This window comes from Ipomoea nil, unplaced genomic scaffold, assembly GCF_001879475.1.
Source record: "Ipomoea nil cultivar Tokyo-kokei standard unplaced genomic scaffold, Asagao_1.1 scaffold0878, whole genome shotgun sequence".
In the NCBI taxonomy this organism is placed as follows: Eukaryota; Viridiplantae; Streptophyta; class Magnoliopsida; order Solanales; family Convolvulaceae; genus Ipomoea; species Ipomoea nil.
The window spans coordinates 2,015,392-2,029,073 of NW_017617306.1; the positions used below are offsets into that span (position 1 = coordinate 2,015,392).

The following is a 13,682-nucleotide window of genomic DNA, read 5'->3' on the forward strand; positions in this document are numbered from 1 at the left end:
TAAGGATGGAGAGGCATAAAGGTTGGAACTTGGCATAAGGTTGGAACCTGGGCGTGTCTTGTCGTGTGGCCTGGCTTGTTATTGTGGTTACCTTGTTTTGTATTGCATGTTGTGTCTCTATGCTTCATGTCGTGTTGTGTCTATTGATATGCCTTGAGTCTGATTCCTGGTTTTAAAGCTAGATTTGTTAGGACTATATTATGTATTCACTACTACAGAAAACACTTATAACGTCGCCAATTTAACGTCGATTTTTTAAAAAACCGACGTTAAAAATTTAAAATTAATTAATTTTTTTTTTAAAAAAAATACATAAGACGTCGATTTTGCGAGACAACCGACATTTTATATGTATTTAAAATTAAAAAAAGAAATAAATATACTATACGACGTCGGCTAACTAACGAGCCGACGTCGTATAGTATACGATTTTTATTTTTTTATTTTTATTAAGGTTACGACGTCGGTCTTATAGAAAACCGACGCCGTAACCTTTATTTTTTTAAAAAAATAATAAATTATTAAATATATGACGTCGGCTACTTTTATATCCCACGTCGTATTTTTAATTCAACCCTAGATATACAGCCTATTCGAACAAAAGAGATCTCTTCTTCTTCAACACATCACACCGTCGCCCCATCACACCGTCGCCCCATCACACCACACGCTACACTGTCGCCTAACACCATCGCCACTGCTCCAGCCCTTCTTATCGTCGCCACTGTTGCCGCCCACTTCGAGGTCGTCTTCGCCAGCCGCCGCAACAGTCAGCCGTCGCCCCTTTCAACTTCGTATTCGCCAGCTGCCCCAAGCCGTCGCGTTGCGTCGCCGCAAAAGCTTCACCGGACATCGCCTCGCCGCACCTGGTCGCCGGAAGTCACCTCGCCGCACACTGCGGTAAGATTATTTTTGTAGAATTATTTGCCTATCTACGAACATTTGTACTGAAAATTTTGCAATTACCGCAATCAGGAACGCTCTATGAATTTAAGGGCATTGTCTATGTAATTAATCTAGCACTAATGGCTTAGATCTGAGGAAGAGTTGTTGCACATGCATATTTGTCTAATCCCTGCCTTTTAGGGTGGAGATGTGGTCTAATTAACTGGTTTTATTTTATGCAGATATATTAGGTAGTCTACTTGCATACTTGTGGAACTTTATCAGGAAAAATGTCGGCATATGAAAATGTAGTTGTTGGAAAGTTGAAGCTAAAGGGCAAGGCTCTAGATGTGAAGTCTGGAGGTGCCAAAAAGAAGAAGCACAAGAAGCTGCGTGATCGTGATCATGTGTTCCGAGTCACAACAGGTTTGCACCTTTCTTTTATTTGTTGTAGCTAAATTTATTTCAAATGTGTTTCTTAGGGTAGTGTAAATATGATTCTTTCATTGTTATATGCCGGTGTAATCAATATCTATATCTATATATACAACTATACTAATGTTGTGCACGTTTCAAAAAAAAAAAAAGTATTGCATTTAGTTGCTTAATCATTGATGCCTGCATCTTTGTTGTCAGTTGCTCTTCCCTAATTGTTGTTAGTTTCGTTGTGTAAACTCGAATTGGTTTTAGGGAAGGAAGCAAATCAGCCTTATAGTGGGTGCATATCTTTAATCTTTATCTGTGATCGACTAGTATTTCTTGTGGTTTTCAGCGCAATGGATACAAAGAAGATGAAGATGGAAACTGAAGATTATTATATCATTTGCTTATAAAGATATCAAACTGACCAATATTGAAGTTGCTTTCCAAGCTGGTGAATTTCTCTTTATCTTCTTCCAGGCTGCTCCTAATTGTATTGTGATAAAGCAATAGTATTCATAGTATTACTAATAGTGCCAATAAACTGATAATAACATGAAGAAGATAGTCAGGGCGAACCTTTTTATAATGAGACTATTTATTTCACTCCTAAAATCTATTCTTTGAGGGATTGAATAAATGACCTGTGGGTTAAGAGTTGGTCGTGAATTTCAAAAATTCTTATGAAAAACATAACTTTTGCGCTTTTGAAAGAAAAATGTGGCTGACAAAGATGTGCACATACTGTGAATTATATTCTTCTGTTATATGAGCAAGACTAGCCTCAAACTATTTTACATTGAATTGTTTGATCATATTATGGTTATATTAGAGCTACTTGATTAATCGAAGAGGATGTAAGATCTCTGGTTTCATAATCTAGTATTCTAGTGAGTAGTAGAGGTGCATGAGATTACACAACTTGAATGGTTTGCACCAATAATATATCTTGAGTTACTATATGGATATTCTTTGGTTGCTTAAGTTGGGGGAGGATGAGACTGCAAGTTTGTGTACCAAGGTATTCTTTGGTTGCTTATATGGATATTCTTTGGATATTAGTTAAACCTTTAATGAACTTGCAGTTGGACATGCTAAATTAAATTCATTTTAATTTATTTATTTACAGTGGGAGCAACAACAGATTGTGGAAGCTGAAATCATGAAGTGTAACAAGGCTATTGAGACCGTGTTACATGGTCTGCTCCTTACTCATATCTTGTTTCATCTACCTCAGTGGCCATTGCACATAGCCCACTTAGTTGAAAATAAAGTTATACGCATGCTATTTTAAGTTTAAGATGATTTTCTCAAGAAATTAGATAATTCAAGGACCGGCTAATCCATAATTGGTCGATTCAATATGCATGCTAGGAAATGATACCTATCAAATTTTGGCTTAGGTGAAAATTGCAATTATTATCCATTTTCTCTTTTGCGTTCTCAATGTGTACTTGGTTTGGACTTTCTTTCAATTGAAGTATGACAATCTGATTCAAATGTTATCCTTTTCTCATCTCTTCCATCCCTTGCTGTTGCTTTTAGGAGGTTCCATGGTTGAATGTTGCTCGTCTTGTTAGAAAGAAAAGGATGATCTCTTTCTTAGGAAGATCATTTTGCATGTTAATTAAATTATTATATACTAATAATTCGTACATGACTGAAAACTATTGACCTTGTCAGTATGGGAGCAAGGTGAAAATATGGATTTTCTTATGAGTGCTTCAAACTTCATTCCAAACATATGACGATTATTTTATTTACATCTTTACACTCATCATGCACCTCCGTTGTATTGACAGCCATGACAGTGATCATTCAGATAATAGTGTCATATAGATGGGTGATCTTTTATGTGGAGAGAAATTAATTATTAGCAACTAATGAACGGATTCATATTGCTTATACATTGACTCTATTTATTATGTTTATAAAGGTGGTAAAAGTGATTTGTCAAGCATTGAACATATGATAGAAGATCCTTCTGATGCTTATCTGGAAATCGAAGAAATTCAACAGAGCACTAGTCTTACTGTGGAACCCCAATGCAAGGTATAGCATCTAAACTTGAGACTTTTCTTCTATCTTTCACTGTTCTTTATTTATTTCTCCTTTCAGTTTTGCTAGTTGATATGCCTGAAGTGTTTGCTAAATCTGAAATTGTTGCTTGGTACTTCAATTTTTTTTATCATCCTTAAATATCCATGTACAGTGCTGTTGGGAGGAGTTCTTGTCTGGTACTCTCATTCTCGTTTAAATTTTAATAAAAAAAAATAAACGACGTACGTTGTTTTTTTTTATTTTTTTATTTTTAAAGTGAACATAAGACGTCGGTTTTTACAAAAAAACCGACGTCTTATGTGAATTTATTATATTTTTTTAAAATATACGACGTCGATTTTTTTAAAAAACCGACGTCGTTTCTTAATTAAAAATATTTTTAAAACTATACGACGTCGGTTATTACTTAATAATCGACGTCGTATGTTAATATTAAAAATTTAAAAATTATACGACGTCGGTTTTTTTAACCGACGTCGTATCTCATACTTACGACGTCTGCTACCTAGACGTCGGTCGAAATCCGACGTTAAATGGGGTAAAAGGACCGACGTTAAAGCCCTTTTTTGTAGTAGTGATTCCCAAGTCTCAAAATGGTTTTCTTATATCTATACTTATTGTACTCAACGGATGGGAGTGGGTTGCTTAGCATTATTCACTAACGGTTGTAATACCGCATGTTTTTCAGGTACTGATTAGATGATCGTGAGCGTGCTAGAAGGAGCTACGGTTCCTGGCTTATATAGTATTAGTTTAGTCTAGTCGGCCTGTGAGCCTGGCCTGTATTCGGATAGTGATTATGGATTGTACTTTGCTTAGATAGTTAGCCTGTGCATCTAAGTTCTCTAGCTTAGATGTGGCATAACACCCCAACTCTAATGTTTAGCTTCCGCTCTATTTGGATATTAATGTTAGTCTTGCCTTATTTCATAAGCTTTAAGGGTTTTAAATTATGCTGAAAATTGGGGGTGTTACACAAGTATCATCCTAATCGAGTTTATTCTCGTCACGGGAGAATACGTGTCGAAGTAATCAAGGCCCTCGCGGTGCCTGTAACCCTTGATTACAAGTCTAGCCTTATACTTCTCAATGGAACCATCCGGTTTCATCTTCCTTTTAAAGATCCACTTGGATCCTAAGGGTTTGCTACCACTTCTGTAAAAGAGAATCCACTTCACTCTTTATAGCCTCTTTCCACATTGGTCATTCTATAGAAGTCACGGCTTCTATATACGTTCGAGGCTCATTCTCTATCAAACAAGATAGAAAACCAGGTTCATTTTCTAATAAACAAGTTAGAGTATCCGAATCATACTCTAACAAGTAAGTTAGAAAATCAGGACCAAATGATTTTTCAACTCTTGCCCGCTTACTGCGTCTCGGCTCGAGCTCGGGTTCTTTATCAGATTCCCCACTATCATTATCCATAGTTTCGTCAAACTTCCATTTTGACGTACTCGGTCCCTCATTGGACCTACAAGGAAATACATTTTCAAAGAAATATGCATTTATTGATTCTATTATCGTGTTCTCATGTACGTCCGGATTATGGGACTCGTGTACTAAGAACCGATAAGCACTACTATTATGTGCATAGCCAATAAAGATACAGTCCATCATCTTAGGACCTATCTTTACTTTCTTAGGTGTTAGCACCAAAACTTTGGCAAGACACCCCTACACTTTCAGAGTTTCAGGTACTGGTAGGAAGGTTTCCTACCATTCCACAGCTCATAAGGAGTCTTATCGAGCTTCTTGCGGGGTACCTTATTTAAAAGGTAATTACTTGTCAAAATCGCCTCACCCACATACCTTGAGCTAGGCCCGAACTTACTTGCATCGCATTCATCATATCTTTCAATGTACGATTCTTTCGTTCGGCAACACCGTTCAATTGAGGTGCGTAAGGTGCCGTACGCTCGTGTACGATACCTACACTTGCACAGAAGTCACCAATCGGTGCTTCGTACTCACCACATCTATCGCTTCTAACCTTCTTAATTCTCTGATTAAGTTAGTTCTCCACTTCATTCTTATACAGAATGAATTTTTCAACGGCGTCATCTTTGCTTTTAAGCAAATACACATAGCAGTTCCGCGTGTTATCGTCGATAAACGTGATAAAATACTTATTACCACCTCTCGTTTGTATCAATCTAAAATTGCACAAATCACTATGGATTAAATTCAGTGGTTCAGTTTCCCTTTCAACCGATTTGAAAGGTACTCTAGTTAGTTTTGCCTCAACACAAATTTCACACAAGTTATTTGTGTTAATTTGAAAGTTAGGAATATGGTGCATGCTAATTAATCCACGTATAGAATTAAAATTAACATGACCTAGTCTACCATGCCACAAATTAGAAGACTCAAGCAAGTGAACGAAATTAACTTTGTTTTCATTGATAACATGAATTACACTGAGCTTAAAAAGCCCATTAGTTGCATATCATTTACCAACAAACATCCCTAACTTAGACAAAACTACTTTGTCTGACTCGAACACCATGCGGAACCCAGGCTTGTTCAGCAGCGAGCCAGACACAAGATTCTTCCTCAGCTCCGGAACATATAGCACGCTGTTCAACGTCAGTTCCTTCCCGGAGTCATCTTCAGAACCACTTTGCCCATGCCTTCCACAACAGACTGAGTAGAGTTTCCCATCCACACCTTTTCACCCTCAACGGTTTCAAAGGTGTTTAATATCTCTCGATTGCAACATAAATGCCTGGTTGCACCGGTATCGATGAACCACTCACGTGGGTTAGAGCCCACGAGGTTCACCTCGGTCTCCATAGCCGAAAGGATAATCTCGACCTCCTTCTGACTGCTCTCTCCAACAACGTTGGCTTTAGAACTCTTGTTCTTCTTCCTTGGAGCCTTGCATTCAGATGCTCTGTGGCCAGGCTTGCCACAATTGTAGCATTCACCAAGAAACTTATTCTTGGTAACGCTACCTTTCGGACCTAGCTTTTGCTTATCCTTCTTGTTCCCCTTGGAGTTTTTACCGTGCTCCACAACGTTGGCTTTAGCGCCACTAATGATAGGAGTTTTCCCATCATTCGTCCTGTTCCCTTCCCCAATTCTGAGTCGCTGGATCAAGTCCTCAAAATTCATCTCCTTACGCTTATGCTTAAGGTAGTTCTTGAAGTCCTTCAAACCTGGAGGCAACAAGTGGATCACATATCCCACTTGGAAGGCTTCACTCAGCACCATGCCCTCGTCACAGATCTCGTCGATGATTAATTGCAAATCTTCTACCTCACTTAGCACGGTCTTGGAATCAACCATTTTGAAGTCCAAGAATCGACCAACCACAAATTTTTTTTTGTGCCGGCATCCTCGCTTCGGTATTTATGATCCAAGGCTTCCCACAGCACCTTTGATGTGCTTATCTTTCTATATACATCATATAGTGCATCACTCAATCTATTCAGGATGTAGTTTCGGCATAGGAAGTCCGAATCCATCCAAATGCCAACCGCCATCACGGATTGTTCCTTCATCTCGGGAACTTTCTCGGTCAAGAACCTTGCCAAGCCGAGAGTTGCTAGGTAGAAAAGCGTCTTTTGCTGCCACCTCTTGAAGTTCGATTCGAAATCGGTGAACTTCTCCGGCTTTTCAGCCGATCCGCTCGGTACCGAAGGTACCCGAGTCATGGGAATATATCCCTCAGTGCTCCCACCATCTTGTGAACCAACATTCACTGGTGGTGCTTGGAAGTTCGCAACATTGTTTTCATTCGCTCCATGTTTGCAACAACATTTTCCTCCCCATGGATTGGCAGTACGGGGTCCTCCATTTCTTCAACGAAATTAGAGACAAGAAACCAACGGGAAAACGGAAAAATAAGTTTTTAAGACTGTTGGGTAACCGTTGGTAAAACCGAATAATAATCCTACAAAATAAGGGTTATTATATCCTGTAGGAAAAGGGAAGGAAAGATGAAGAGATTGGCTCGTGTTTGGTGTAGGGTTTTTAGCAAGAGTCAAGCGATCACTCTTTCCTCAAAACCTTATTTGCTACCTCCCACAAGTGCTAGGAGCGTTGTAGCCTACGCTTCCCATGATAAAACTTGCTACAATTTAATGTTTGAGCACCCAAACAAGCAATCCGGCGAACTAGAGCAACAGGATAAAAACAATTAGGCTAAGAAGAGAGTAGAAGCAAAAGAGTTTTGAGACTGGAAAATATGATTTTCTATATTATAGAATTCTGCTATTCTACCCTCTCTTATTTAGGGGTGACGGAATTCAATAGCATTCAAAAATGACATTAAAACACCCGACCGGACTGTGATCGGTACGTACTGGTGGCGCACACGAGATTAGGCTTGAGTCAAACCTTTTCGATCTCATTTTGAGATTTGATTTACACCTCCCCTGCGCGCGAGAGAGAGCCTCTATGCTATACAATTCAATAAGTCTAAAAAGAGCTCTTGTATAAATAGTGGGGAAAATCCTCTTCCCAAACCAATGTGCGAAAAAAGCTTCACTTTTTTCCTTCATTTTTCCAACTTAATGGGTCTACTTTGAGAATCAATTGTTGGGTAATAAGGTGGAAAAATCCCAAAATAATAATCCTACGGAAAGACTATTATTATATGGGAAAACAGAAAAAACTGGGAAGGAAAGTGTGGAAAAATTGGGTAGAGGTTAGCACGAGTTTGAACACAAAGTTCTTTTCCTTAAAACCTTATTTGCTACCTCCCACAAGTGCTAGGAGCGTTGTAGCCTAGGTTTCCCAAGATAAAACGTGCTACGGTTCTTTGTTTAAGCACCCAAACAAAGAACCCAGCAAACAAAGCAAAGCAAGAACACTTGTTGGCTAAAGAAGAGAGTAGAAGCAGAGTTTTGGGAAGCTAAAACTTACTGGAATTCCTTTGTTTCTAGTTCTGTGTAAAAAGCTACTGCTCTACCTCTCTTTATATAGGGCTGTTGGAGGGATATCATTCAACATGGCCATTAAATTGGTATTAAAACCAATTGTGTAACACCTGTAACAGCCACCCACTAACTAGGATTAAACTCAGATTTAAAATTGTAATTAAAACAGTATTAATTCCGTAACAGATGAGTTTAATCTTCACAACAGGCTGAATTTTTGGGTTTCAGACCGTTGGGGTGCAGGTTCGCTGTTCAGGACACGAGAGCACAAGGACCAGCAACACGAGAGTGCATCTCTCGTGCTGTGGTGCAACCCAAGAGTGCACCTCTCGTGTTCACCGTTGCACGAGAGTTGTGCTCTCGGTGCACCACAACCTCTCGTGCTCTCTGTAGCACGAGAGTGGTGCTCTCGGTTTCGGCCGGCCAGCCAATTTCCGGACGACATTCGTGCCCGCAGGTGCCGGTGCACACGAGTTTGGACTTGAATCAAGCCTTTTCGATCTCGTTTCTAGTTGGAATTTGATTTGCCACTTAACATGTTATTTTAAGCTATTTTTTTCAACAATTGATTCGTAATAATTTTTTTTTTAAAATTTTAAAATGAAATCTTATGGGAACTGAAATATAAGCCATGCGATATGGGGATCTTAGGTGTCCATATTGAATTTCGGCCATGCGATATGGGGATCACTTAGGTGCCCAAATTGAATTTAAGCCATGCGATATGGGAATCTTAGGTGCTCATATTGAATTTAAGCCATGCGATATCGGGATCTTAGGTGCCCAAAACCGTTAGAACATATAACATGCAAATTTTACTTAGTTTGATTGAGAAACAATAAGAATTAAAAAATGCAATAGCGATAGACAAAAAGCATATTACAGGCTACAGATATTGCTATCACTATTCTGTCATGAAAATGGAAGTGAATTGGGATGTGAAAACCAAATTGCCTGTAAAAATGAATAGTAATGCTAATCTGTATCGAATTCGTAGCAATTCATTCCACGAACCAGTAAATGGAATTGATTCAAAATGGACTAGGGCAAATAAATTTACGAATTAAAAAAAAAAACAGAATACTTATCTAGGTCATGCAGAACAGATGGCTCAAGAACAAATTTCTCTGAGTTTAGATCGTGAATCGTTAGGGTTGAACAACTCAATGACAACTTCGATGACCAGATGATTATGATTTCTGTAAGCTGCGATCAGAAATCCTAGCTAACACTACGAGCGATGATGCCATAACGGCTCAACCCTTGGTGTCTCCCGTCACTTGGAGTGACAGAATAGATTAGGAGATGGAGAGAGGTATCATTGCGTGGTCTAAATGGCGGACATAGCTAAGAAACCAGCGAGAGAGATGATACTATGGTGAATGGTCTGTTCTTTCTCGATCCGGACGGTGACATAAGATAATGGGATGGGTTGGTAGTATTGTTGCTATGGGCTCAAACAGGTATGGCTAATGGGCTGTAACCATGGGCTATGTTAGAATTAAAAAAATAGGTGGGTGTTGGGCAACCATGGGTAATTCCCGGCTGGGGACTGATGTTGTCATATGCAATGACCATTAATAAAAGTTAAGGCTAGACGCTTGCACACATTGAAATGTTGCTAAAGAAACCGGTATTTGTACATGGCCAATTGTGCGTAGCTACTTCCGGAGTTAGAAACCTAAACAGTTTAAAGATCTTGATTTGCAATGAAGGTGATGCGAGTTCTACATCAACTATAAATGTTGTTTATCATGAAGTGTTCAATAATTTGTAATTTCAATTCAATTGTAACCAGCTACTCCTTTGAATAATACATATTATCTAATTATTGCATGGATATTTTCATAATTGGTTACTTTTATGAAAATTAACTTTAATATAAAAATTACTAAATTTATTACTGTATAAGTCATATTCGTGCATCGCACGGGTGAAATACTAGTTTACATATATAATACAACATTGCTACTATTAAGAATTCCCAATACTAAACATATTCTGAATATTTAATTTTAAAAAATCATTTGAAATTTGACCCTTTTCCCAAAGAAAAAGGCCGATACAACATTACTACTATTAAGAAATCCAAATACTAAACATATTCATATATATTCTGAATATTTAATTTTAAAAAATCATTTGAGATTTGACCCTTTTCCCAAAGAGAAAGGTTGAGGCATTTCCGTCTCTCGACTCCACCTTCGCAGAGAAACATCCCACCTCCACACGCCCAATTATCCACCATCTTAATGCTCCCGCTAGGGTTACAGGCACTTGCTACTAAACCTAGCAAACGATGCTTCTAGCTAGGGACTTATGAAGAGAACAAATTTCTCATCTGATTTCGATATGGGAAATTGTGCGAGGACTTGTTTGGCTTTCATGGGGATAAAATGGAGCAGACAACTATCAGGCATGTACTCATGTTTATCCATGGTTTTTAATTTGCTTCACTGAATGGAATGGCAGAGATGATTGGGTTCTGCTGGCAGCATCCAATCACACCCTATAAGCTTTAATTTGCTTCATTTTTATTTCCATCTCACATTATTTTCATATGGCTTTATTGTTTAGTTTCGAAATGTGCTCGATTATATGTTGATGCAAGCAGGGAGGAAATGAGATGATGAAAGAGCTTTAGCATTATTTGAAAGCCTTGGTACTATATATTCATACAGATTTTTTGTGAGTTCATTTTGCAGAAATTAGAAAAATATGCTTTGGATAGACCTATTCAGCAAGTTAAGTTGAAATGGAGTTAGTTCAAGCGTTTGCCTGCTCATCCCAGCACCTAATTATATTTCTACCCAAAAGATTGTGTATTGTTCAATTTTCATTTCCGGTTGTACGTTGACTATTATCTTCTTATATTTTCATAATACTTCACATCTCGCAGGATGAAACTAATCCGGTCAAATCTCGGTCGGTTCTCAAAAGGATATGATGTTCTATGCAAAGATCAGAGTTGAAGCTTATCTCCTTCCAATCTTTTGAGGTGAGTGCAGATATCCCTATAGTCATTTTCAATTTTTCAGTGGAACAACTTCAACTAGTGTATGTGCACCTAATTGGCTAATTATAATGTTGAAAGAAAGCTGTGAAAATGACTTCAGTGCACCACCCCTTTTCTTCTAAGTTTTAATACTGGGAAAACATCATATTGGGCTAAAAAAGATGATTCGTGGGCTTTGGATGCCCCAGCCTGGTATCCTTTCACGCCTCACACGGTACCCTCCAATCTAAAGACAAGTCAGAGAAGCCTCCGCCTTCGCTAAGACTACTCAGTCAACTCACCACTTGGAATGGGCAAGCCAATAGATAACAACACAAACCCAACCTTCAAGGCAAGCCCAATTGTTCCACCATCTTAATGCTCTCACTTGAGTTACAAGCTCATGCTATCAAGCCCAGAGAGCAATTCTACTAGCTAGGGACTTATTAAGAGAACATATTTCTCATCTGGTTTCGATGTGGGAAGTTGTGCGAGGGCTTGTTTGGCTTTCATGGCGTAAATGAAGAAGACAACTATTGTGTATTCATGATTTTTTACAGCTATGAGATTTGCGTTGTATCATTGTGACGGGAGGAGATGAGGAAACAACGGGCGCATTATTTGTAAGCATTGCTACTATATATGTCAAATTTCGCAGTTTTGATCATATATTGCGTTTAGGGGAATGAAATTAGGGTTGTGAATTGAGATTATGCATTTTTATTTTCATGCTAATTTGATCGTTGTTATGGATTATGGATAAATAATGTAGGCAGTTTACAGTTTACATAAAGGCAATTCCAATTGCATTGGTGGAAGATCGAGTATCTATCAGCAAGCTCTTAATTTCTTCTTGTGATCATGTAGTTCCTTACTAAGTTACATCAGTAGAAGAATACAAAACTAAACAAAGTTTTCCAATCTGACTGAATAATGCAAAAGTGAAGGAGGAAACATGTGCTTGCTGTTGTGGATACTCAAGGAAAGAAACCTCTGATAGTATGGTAGAAAATGCAATAATCTCTGAGTTTGCAGATGCTTAATTGAATATTATTGAATGTTGTAATGTGGCAAGTGCATCTTATTTTAATATATTTTTTTTGAATGTTACTGGCCCTATTACATTGTAGTATCTGTTCATATACTTTCTCAACCTACTGAAACACAAAGAACCAATAACGCCTCCACTGAGGCTCGAACTCGTAACCTTCCAAATGGAAGTCCAACCCGGATACCATTATTTTAATATATATATACACTGTTGTGTACAATATTGTTGACCATTTTATTTTAATAATAAAATACATACATTGTGTTTGAATATTGTTGTGTTGTAAATATGTGTGTTTTATGGCCATTATTTTAACTGTTGTGGTCTCACTTTCTAATCCAGGTTTTTCTATTTTGTATATGTATATATATCATCGATTATCTAAAGAAAGTGGTTCCTGATTTGTACTTTCTAATACAGTTTTTTTTTTTTTTTTTTTTTTTTTTTTATTTTCTACACACACACACACACACACATATATATATATATATAGGGAAGGGATCAGGTGCATTTGTTGCTTCCCGTGCGGATGTGCGGTGGATTAATGTGCGTGAGTATTTCAGAATTACGAGCTCAGAAAGAAGCAGAACAGAAACTCACGCACATTAACGCCCAAGCTTCTGTTACTTCTTCCTTGAATTTGGCCATGAATTCTGGATTATCAGCTACCTTTAGTGCAGTTGAATGTTTATATAAATGATGCACGCACAGTAAAATTTGCACAGTAGCTAAGTGTGGATTTCTGTTGTATTATTCCCATAATTCTTAACCACCATAACCTGCCTCCGCATCATCATCATCAGGGAGGGGGCAAATGGCTACTGGGGATGGGGAAGAAGCTGACATCAATATTTTCTGCTGCATTTTACACATTCACGCACATTAAGTACAAATCTCAAGCACATTAAGCACAACACTCACGCACATTGTGTACAAATCTCACGCACATTAATCCACCGCATATCCGCACGGGAAGCAACAAATGCACGGGACCTTTGACTATATATATATATATATATATATATATATATATATATATATATATATATATATATATATATATATATATATATATATATATTCTACTATACTAATAAGAGCCCAAGAGAGTTAGGCCTATAATGGGTAGAAAAAATGGCGGTCACAGATTTTAATCAAATGAATGGCTCAGATTGATTAAAAGATTGATCAGATTTAAATTTTACACTAAAATTTCCTAAAATACCCGCACACCGTTACTAATTCCGTTAAAATTTTAAGAATTGTCGTTAGTTCACCGTTAACTTACTCATTGATTTCAATAAAAAAGGTCTTTGGATCGAACCTCATCTCAATCAAAGTTGGCATAATTAGTACTCTATTTTACTCTTATTAAATAAATTAT

At 37.8% G+C, this 13,682-nt stretch overlaps 2 long non-coding RNA genes across 4 annotated transcripts; both read left to right on the forward strand.

The window, feature by feature from the left end:
* Positions 1-619: 619 nt before the first annotated feature.
* On the forward strand, positions 620-4,275 carry LOC109179209. 2 transcript variants are annotated; one of them, XR_002053864.1, is made up of 6 exons: positions 620-900; positions 1,128-1,311; positions 1,658-1,759; positions 2,435-2,504; positions 3,242-3,357; positions 4,055-4,266. It is a non-coding gene; the product is annotated as an uncharacterized LOC109179209 (long non-coding RNA). The 2 variants fall into 2 exon arrangements; XR_002053863.1 differs by lacking the exon at positions 620-900 and having other exon boundaries at positions 1,088-1,311; positions 4,055-4,275.
* A 6,245-nt stretch (positions 4,276-10,520) lies between these two features.
* On the forward strand, positions 10,521-11,982 carry LOC109179207. 2 transcript variants are annotated; one of them, XR_002053862.1, is made up of 3 exons: positions 10,521-11,072; positions 11,152-11,250; positions 11,808-11,982. It is a non-coding gene; the product is annotated as an uncharacterized LOC109179207 (long non-coding RNA). The 2 variants fall into 2 exon arrangements; XR_002053861.1 differs by having other exon boundaries at positions 10,521-10,914.
* The last annotated feature ends 1,700 nt before the right edge of the window (positions 11,983-13,682 follow it).